Raw genomic sequence first — 8,059 nt, forward strand, 5'->3', positions numbered from 1 at the left:
TGAAATTCAGCACTCTCTCTCTCTCATTCTCTTTCTCCCTGTAGCACATTCTTCCACTCTCTAGGCACATTCTTCCACTCTCTAGGTACTATCCCTCTCTTTAATGTTCGTTCCTAGAACACTCTTGAAGGTTAAAAGCTTGGAACCAATTGATCTTCTAAATTTTGAAAGCTTATAAACCGCACGTGCCTTTCATCTCTATCTTGTGGCGGTGGATTGGTGGAATGATTTATTTCACTATCTCTCTGTGACTCTGCAGTCTGCACGTTTTCAGGTTCCGAATGGATCGGATCGAATTGGAAAATGGAAAGATTTGTACAAGTTATACCCTTCGTCACCACTTTGCGGAAAATCGTTAAGTATCAATATGTTAAATACCCGTGACTTCTTGGTTGATAGAGAATCAAAGTAGATTTACCAATGAATCACGAAATGCTATGGTTCTTAACTCTTTTTTCGTAATTTATTCAGAAGTCATTCGCGGGATCGTGCACATTTTGTTTGCTAGTTATAACGTAACGAAAAAAGTGCAGTTGGTTGGATCCAATCTATTTTTTGAAAGAAACAACTCGCACACACTCCCTTTCCAAAAAAAATCAATACACCTATCACTATACTTAGATTTATTGGATTTGTTGCTAAAATATTCTGTGGTTCTGTTCATCAATAATCCTTTTCTAAAATATATTTTAGACTTTAGGGTTTAGTTTATTTATAATTCTTTAGTATTTTATTTAAGCCCCTTTAAAAAAATTCTTGTTAAAAAAAGGCCAGAGACGTTCTCATTTCATATGCTGTGGAGCGAGATGACGATCACTCTGGATGACGTCTCAGCTCTATTGCACATTCTTGTGGGGTATTTTTGGGATTAAAAAATAAGGGGATGATGTGGATAGTAAATAGGGAGGGTACAAATAGTCTTCTCCTTCACTAAATTTTTCCTTTTAAAAAAAACAATATTAAAAGGCCAAAATACTGAAAAACTATTTTCCAATCGCGACTGAATTAGGTTTTTGGTTCCGAACCCACCTGGGCGACCGAAGCGTGAAGGTTTGTGCCACTGCTGCTCGTGATGGTTCGAGATACTCAAGAGCGTATAACCCTTCAGGTGTCACTCTTTCTGTGTGATTTTCATTTGCAATTCTCGTTTCTGTTTAGAATTCTGGTAATTTGTTGTCAATTTAGCATTCTAGCAAAATGTTACAATGTTTTCCGTTAAAAATTACTGCAGTTTTGCCTAAACTTGCTTGGATAGCTGATAACCTAAAGCTTAAACAATGTTTAGATTTAGTCTGAATAACTTTGATATAGGTTTGTTTGTTTAGCAAATGCAATTTGCTATTAACAAAAATATAATATAGTACAATTATCTTGTAATGCATGATAATTACTTTGTTAAGAGTTATTCTATAATGGTAATTACAAGCTAATTTTTATAAAAATTTTGTGGACTCCCATCTCACATGCATCATTTTTCTCTATTTTTGGGAGAAAGGGAGTGGGGAATTGTTTATTAGATGCATAGCGTCAGGATAGTTTTCTAGGATCTGAAATGCACTTGCTTGTGGGGAAGCAAAAGAGATAGAGAGAAAAAGAGTAATGAGGGGAAGGGAATGAGTATCTGTGTGGGGAAAACATGGTAAATTTTTTGTTAGAAGTCTCACATTAGCTAGAGATATGACATAGATAGCCTTTATAAATGGTAGAGCAACCCTCAACTCTTGAGCAGCTTTGAGGTTGAGCTAGGTCTCCCAAATTCTAATAAATTTGTTCAATTTGCATTGCACTTTTATGCTATGTTTCTTTCCTCCACACGAGTGTTGTTAGCGGGATATAGCGGAACATGGTGGCATATTGCGGCCATATGGCCGGATATCTGCCATTGTAGAAAGCCAAAAAACCGCCATGAGAAACTGCCATGACGGATATTTGATAACACTGCTCCACACACAAAATACCAAAGAGAGAAGAAAAAGAACTTGAACAAGGAAAGGTAGTGAGCAAGATTTTCCATTTTTTTGCTAGCTTCTTAAGTAAAAGGGTGTCTTACTTCTTCTAAACAGTGAGGTAATAGAAGGAATGAAGCTAAGTGGCAGTTCAAGGATTGTTGCTGGAAATTTTCTGCTGGACCTAGAAAGCTGGGGCTGTGGCAATTTTTTTAAAATACTGCTATTGTTATTGACAGGTCATATCATAAGTATTTGGTAATGATGCTTAATTGTTTAATGAAATTATGCATGTTAATTTCAGTTACTTGACATAGAGTTGCTATCAGTGTTCATTGATCAATGATCTTTCAAGTCTTGTTGATTCAGTTCATTAGATTTATTTGGCTGACTTGTCTATTTTTGTGTACCAAGTTGATTCGCAGATGTTTAAAATTTGAAAAATTGTAGGAGTTAGTGTTTGGGGTTTTAAGAACTGTTAGTAATGCTCCTAATACAATATGAATTGGCAATGATCAAGCTTTCTTGCTAATCATGTTACAGATTGCACAACAAAAAATTACAATAATCCAGTTTCTTAGTAGAAGAATGCAAAACAATCACTGGAGTGCCGAAATGCTTTGCCAGAAAAGAGAATGCTGACATGCTGTCACAAGTCACAACTCAAGTGGAATTTCCGGAATCCATAACTTTCGTAACCATGTTCCTTAACATAGGAAGAAGTTGCCTTGCCTTCACCTTTGTCTTAGCATGAAAATGGGCATGAATTCGATCCCAAAGTTGATACGAATGCTTACAGCAGTCGTCTTTGTGAGAACCAAAGTTGTAAACGTTGATTGCAGCCATGGTGGAAGAAAAGCATCTTGCTTCTCCCAAGACAAATATGCGTGTTGGTAGTTTCATTTTCTCTGTCACCCTTTCAAAGGGGAATTTACCTGTAATCAATGAACTAACTAGAAAATTTCTGTCAGCTTCAAAGAGAAATTTACCTGGAATTGATGGACTAACTAGAAAGAGATGAAGACGATGACCTAGAATTACAGGTTCAACTTTATGTTTCTACAACAAAAATTCTAATATTTCAGTTTCTCAGTAAGAGAATTTAAAACATTCGTTGAAGTGTTTGCCCGAAAAGAGAATGCAAACGTTGTAGTAACAGTGCGAGCGACTCGTGTTGGCGATGTTCGCGATAGAGAAGGAAGCGAAGAGGACTTTCCAGAATCCATAACTTGTGATGATCAAGCTCTTGATACCGTATTAGAAAAGTAGAATTGATAGAGGAAGAGAGAAGTAAAATAGAAAAGGAAGAGAAAGAATGACAGTATTGAAATGTATAAATGAATTCATAAATTACATAATAGAATTTATGGTTAAATATGGTCCATGTTTGTGACATATTGGGCCCCATCCAAATATGTCTCTAGAAATATATATATATTTTTTTGTTACAAGAGGAAAAGTAACAACTTAAAAACCGAAACTAGCTAAAAGCATCTAGATACAAGGATGCATAAACCGACGAAGGAAGGCGCCTCCAAATTTGAGTTTGAGCACCTAACAAACTGGCCTGACGTGCCAAACAATCTGTTGTATTATTCCTCTCACGTTGGACATGTCAAAATTGCACCCGCAAGAACTTGGGCACCATATCCCGGATTTGTTGGAGAACATTTCTAGCTTAGAAGGTTCTGAAATCCGCATTGCTTTGGAGGGCATCAACCACATTCAATTAATCATAAAAGCAAACAATACTTTGATATCCCAACTCGAGAGTATGTTGCAACCGAGTTCCACAGCCAACGCTTCCGCCATGAAAGCACTATCATTGCCCAAGCTCTTAGTAGCTCCTGACACCCATTCACCGTCCTTATCTCTAATCACCGCCGCACATCCCATACGACTAAGCGTCGGATTCAAACTACCATCCACCGCTACCACCATGTACGTCCCACCATCCACAATTCTCCCGCTTGTTTTGTCCGAAAGGAAAGCGGGTTGAAGAGATGGAGGTTGAAGGTACCGGTTCCAAGCTAACACGTCATGAGGCCCAAATCGTAACACATGGTTCAACTGCCAGACACTCTCTCCGAAAGCTCGATGATTACGCCACCGCCATGTCCACCATAACACCGCAACAACGAGAATACAATGTCTATGCTTCAGGAGCCCCTCAAACAGACAGGGAAAGTAATCTGAGGCGCAAGAGCGAGGAGCACAACTCGCAATGAATGCCAAAGCCTGAGAGTATCAGGGAGACCTCTGAATATATGATCAATGTCCTCTTGGTCAGTTGTGCAAGACTACAAGAGGCACTCAACGCTAAGTGCCAATGATATGTCATTGCATTTGTAGGCAAGCTTCCAGTACCAAGCAACCATAGAAAAAATCTATTCTTTTCTGGGACCTTACATTTTCAAATCCTCTTCCACATGTCTGAATTTGTAGATACCATCATGGGACGGATGCCAGCGAATCACATCCTAGAAATAGTTATTATTACTTTTGGATATTTTTATTTTTTTAATTCAAATCAGGATAAATGGTATTATGATACTTACATGGCAATTATCACTTTTAGTCCTTCTACCCCTCTTTCCCCTTTTTTTCTCTTCCTCCTCTTCATCCTCCACCCATGCACCATGCCACCACTCAGCCTCCCCAACTAGATAGAGATTAAAAATTGTGAAAAGTAAAAACTTGACTTGATTAAATAGTAATTGTAGTTTAGTAATTGTAGTTTAGATATTTGACATAGAAAGAAAATGTCATAATATGAAAATAACACAGAACTTTACAAAATGAGAGAATGGATTGATTTCATAAAGTTCAATTATAAGGACTAAAATTTAATATCTAGCTATTAATATAAAAGAAAGAAATAATAGGTAGATATGATACGAGTCCGACATTAATTTATTTCAGTGACATTAGGTTTCTTGACCATTTTGGCGTTATTTAGGTTGGAATTCATTTCCGAAGAAAGGTCTCCATTATTTGGCAAAAGAAAATTAGCCCAATATAATACATATACGTTCTTATCTACTCAAAATGAAGTTCACTTTTTTTCGTTAGATTTTTAGTGGGATATGACATGCATGAATTATTCATATATTGCGTGAATCAAAAACTATAATTGAGCAATAGAAAAAAGGAATTCCACCACTATATGTATTGTTTGGCAAATTATGTTAAACACGTCCAAAACGTATTCCCTTTTTATCTTTCCACGTAAAATATTATACCCTTGTTTAGTGAGCCAATGATACGTCTTTGTTCAAGCCTAGCTATAATAATGTGCAACCCATATTTTTGGCCTGCACGTACAATAGTCTTCATAGTGGATCACGGAAAATTGATTGGTAAAAAAGAACTGTGGTTTATTATGGGTAGAAGAAAGCCTAAATTATTGTTCTATACGTTTCTCATGTGTATCACAAAGGACAAGATTGATTAATATATAGATATTAAAGCAAAGAGCTTTACATCAAATGAAAAGTATCAAAATAAAGGTATTTCCCTTGACCAGATCATAGATGTCTTGACCCCCAAATCCCCAATAATGCAATGTTAGCAATTTCTTTATATTTTCTTTGCAGATATGTTGTTGTTGTTGTATGGTAATGATGGTCCTAGCTATTTCATATTTTTGTTATCCTTCACGTTCGTCATCCGGGTATTTTATAATTGTACTCTTTAACTGATGCTTGATTTGATCTCTTAGTAGTCACTGTTTTTTGGGGTCTGGATGCATGGCTATACATTTTAGCAACCTCACTCTCAATTAAAGGATTTAAGTTAAGATACAATTTCCTTTAATTTGTATGATAGGGACAAATCTTATTTAGCTTCTTCAACCCTTTTATCTGATTTCTGCCATGTGTACCCACTTTTGTAATATGCGATTTTTTTGGGTAAGCACTTTTGTAATATGTGATACCTGTTCACGCCGCGTTCTCTTGGGTTAGGGTGGAAATGCAACCTCCGCATTGGGTGGCGTGGAGGCGACCTCCGAGAGGCTGGCTGGCCTTAAATGTCAATGATAATTTTGGGGAATCTGGAAAGAGCTAGGATTGGTGGCTTAATTCGAGATGAGGCTGGTTCGGGCTCATGAGCTTTCATGGCTGCATAGGGGTGTTGTAGAAATCTTGAAAGCTGAAATGACAACCATTTATCAAGACTTATTGCTGTAGTAGAGAGTCTGGCTTCAACAATATTCTTGTTTTGTCTTGATTCCCATGTAGCTTTTCGGCTTATTTCAGAGGATGTGGATATAATGCATCAGTACTCTACTCTGTATTGTTGTTGGAGATTAAAGCCCTTGTTCGTCTTCCTTGGGAGGTCGAGTTTGCCCACATTCATTGTGAAGGCAATGTTGTTGTGGATGCTCTAGAAAAGATTGGTGTTTGGGGTTCTATCCTACTCACCTTCGGGTTTGTTAGAGCAGATTGCTTATGATGTCGTATGGATTCCTTGTTTGAGTCCTTAGGCTTTTCTTGTTTTTAGCTTATGTAAAAAAACACTGCTTATTTGGGGTAAAAGGAAGGTGGGGAGAAGATAAAGTTCGATGTGTTATAGTATATGTGTGTGCACCATGGGTGTACGAAATTTGAAAAGATAACTATGACAATATTTGAGAAGTTTAAAATTAAAACAGGGAATACTTACACATAACCAATTTTTTTAAATGCTCTATAAAAGAACCTCTTTTAGGGTTTTCTTGCTCCCCAAAGGTTTTCGTCTTTAGGGTTTAGGACCAAAACCCTACGACCAAAACCATAAGTGATTAGAATCTTTGATTGTTAAAACTGCTGGGAAATTCAAATTAATGACGGATGAGACCGTAGGTAACTTGACAACCTTTTCAAATTATGTTCATTGGTTATTGATAACCAACATTGACAGCAATTTTAATTTATCGATAATTGAGTTACTGACGGTATTGATTTTCATCAAATATGACCATAATTTAAAAGTGATCAAATTACCAAAAGACAAAGCTGATAGTAGCTTCAAATTGTTTTTTTGTTGGTTTATACCACATCATCTATAAAAACAATTATGTTCGAGTTGGGTGTGACTTTTATGAGTGAGAAACTCTTTTTATTATGTATTTAATATAGTGCATTCATATAGACTGGAACTCAAGTGTTACTAAGATAGAATAGTTTCCTATCAGTCAAGCGCTTGATGGTGTAGAAGTGTATGATGACTAGTTAGTGTATACTCCCTCCGTTCCTTATTATAAGAACCAAGCAACCACTTCACACCCTTTAAGAAATTTAGTTAATCTAGATAATTACATTAAATTTGTTCTCAATTTATATCAACTTTCCAAAGTTACCCTCCACCCATTATTCTTAATTTTTATGCATCATTAATGCTATAACAAGTGGAAAGAGAGAGAAACTCAATTAAATAAGGGTATTCTTGTCTAAAAATAATTAATTCTCCACAAACTCCAAGTTGGTTCTTATAAAAAGGACCAAGTGCACTTTCTATTTGGTTCTTATAAATAGGAACGAAGGGAGTATATAGTTATATACATTTTCATTAATATCACGCGTCTAGCTAATTAAACTGCTGCATCACTTTTGCGATTTTTTGGTGATCCTAGGGTAAAGATGATCTTAATAATATATAAAGCTCATCCACCAAAGTGGGCCACATTGTTATTTAATTTCCACATGTTTTGATTCTATTGGTTGATAATATTGAATTTCCAAATGTCTAATTTTGATTGGTCTCATATTGTTGACATAAATCATGGAGATGAAAACAAGGTTGCAGTTTCGTAAATAAGTAGAGTTTTAAGTGAAACAGGTTCTAAACTTATAACATGAGTCCATGATCGTGAGTTCGAATCTGGCTGAGATACAAAAATAAGAATTTTGACATTTGGTCCATTTGCACTTTGCAGTCTACATCAATAAAAGTATTCTTTAATACATTTTTTTTGTACAGCAAGTATTTTTTTATACTGTTTTTCATGCTGTCATCGATAAAAATAATGTGATTAAAGGACTATTTATACTGTTTTTGGTGTTGTCAATATATTAAATATGTATTATAAGTAGTATATTAATAAATGTATAGTACACAACAGTATTAACAAT

General features: G+C 35.8%; 1 long non-coding RNA gene across 1 annotated transcript; it reads left to right on the forward strand.

The window, feature by feature from the left end:
- Positions 1 to 918: 918 nt before the first annotated feature.
- On the forward strand, positions 919 to 2,960 carry LOC130734358 (uncharacterized). The gene is made up of 2 exons (XR_009017912.1): positions 919 to 1,108; positions 2,490 to 2,960. It is a non-coding gene; the product is annotated as an uncharacterized LOC130734358 (long non-coding RNA).
- Positions 2,961 to 8,059: the final 5,099 nt, after the last annotated feature.

Source organism: Lotus japonicus, chromosome 1 (assembly GCF_012489685.1).
Source record: "Lotus japonicus ecotype B-129 chromosome 1, LjGifu_v1.2".
Classification (NCBI taxonomy): domain Eukaryota; kingdom Viridiplantae; phylum Streptophyta; class Magnoliopsida; order Fabales; family Fabaceae; genus Lotus; species Lotus japonicus.